Source organism: Propithecus coquereli, unplaced genomic scaffold, assembly GCF_000956105.1.
Source record: "Propithecus coquereli isolate 6110/MARCELLA unplaced genomic scaffold, Pcoq_1.0 Scaffold584, whole genome shotgun sequence".
Lineage (NCBI taxonomy): Eukaryota > Metazoa > Chordata > Mammalia > Primates > Indriidae > Propithecus > Propithecus coquereli.
Window position 1 is genome coordinate 149,017 of NW_012151774.1, and position 1,331 is coordinate 150,347.

Sequence of the window (1,331 nt, forward strand, 5' to 3'; positions counted from 1 at the left end):
GGTGGGGGCGGGGAGGGGCTCCACGGCGGGTCCCCTCCGCACGGCCGCCGCGCCCCGCCCCGCACACGCAGTCGCACGACGCAAACTCGCGCCCTCCCCGCACCGTTCGCGCGTCTGACGCTCCGGCCCCCGCCCGGGTCCCGCAGCCCCTTGGACTCAACGTCGTCAAAGCGGTGACAGAGGAGGGACCCCCCCACCCCCACCTTGCATGCTCCTGTTCCCTCTCCGCCCCTCCCCCCCAGCGTGGGGTTAGGGTTAGGGTTAGGAGCTCCCTCTCCTGGAGAGCCGTTTTCCTCCCGCGAGACGACCCCCCCCCGAATGTCTGAGCTTTTCCCCTCTTCCCCTGAGGACCAGGTGGCTCGTGGGGCGACCCCGCGGCCCTACAGGTGCGACTCGGGCGACTTTGGGGGCCTGCGGGTGGCGCGCGGCGAGCGGAGACTCTTATTTTGAAGGGCGGCCCCCACCCGCCGCCACCCCCGTGATTTGCACGCTGACCCAATGGCGAGCCCTTGGCCGGCGCCGGGCTTGTTATCAATTACATGTTGTTCCTGCTGCCGCTGTGTCCCCGGGAGGATAAACAGCAGGCCTGGCCTGGCCTGGGGAGGGGGCGGAGTCCGGCCGGGGACTGTGCCCGGAACAACGTGTCCCCTCCCCCTGCACGCAGCCTGTGCCTCTGGCGGTGCCACGTGCAGCTGTGTTTTAGGAGCTGCAGCCCTGCACGGCCCTTCCCAGAGCAGCCCCAAAGCGCCTCCTGGTCTTGCAGCGAGTGTCCCTTGTTGGGGACACCGCACTAAGACGCTTTGCCTGACCCCGGGTCACCGGACCCCCGAGGCACCTTCCCCTCACTCCTTCGGAACCTTCTGCCAGGCCCTGTCGCTAGGATGTAGCCTCGGACCGAACCGGCAGAGCAGCTAAGATTCGGGTGGGGATGAAGGCTGGGGGCGAAGTTTGCAAACACATGACCCAGGCCGTTTCGCACACCGGTACCTGCTCGGAAGAACCACGTGGGGCAATGTCACGGGGTGGAGGGGGAGGCCCCCAAAGACCCCCGTTCACCGTGTCTGCAGGCCGGTCCCGGCTGAGCAGACACAGTGACAGACACAGAGAGGTGGTGCCACCCAGCTGATAAGCTGCAGCCCCGGCTTGGAGGGTGGGGAGCTCTGGGGTGGAATGTGGGCTCTGTCCGGCCTTATTATTGCCCTTCACATTTATCTGGACCTTCCGTTCCTTCCTGGCACCTGCTTTGGTGAACAGTGTGTATTTTATTTATTTAGTTTTGTTTTTGAGACAGAGTCTCACTCTCTTGCCTGGGCTAGAGTGAGTGCCGTGGC

General features: G+C 65.4%; 1 protein-coding gene across 3 annotated transcripts in view; it reads left to right on the forward strand.

The window, feature by feature from the left end:
* Positions 1 to 259: 259 nt before the first annotated feature.
* The window catches only part of KLF15 (Kruppel-like factor 15), a 20,771-nt gene continuing 19,699 nt past the window's right edge, over positions 260 to 1,331 (forward strand). For 2 of the 3 annotated variants that reach the window (XM_012658387.1, XM_012658388.1), the window contains exon 1: positions 260 to 983. The gene's annotated coding sequence lies outside the window, so the exon portion shown is untranslated. The remainder of the gene's footprint in view (positions 984 to 1,331) is intronic. The other variant, XM_012658389.1, reaches the window with a different exon arrangement.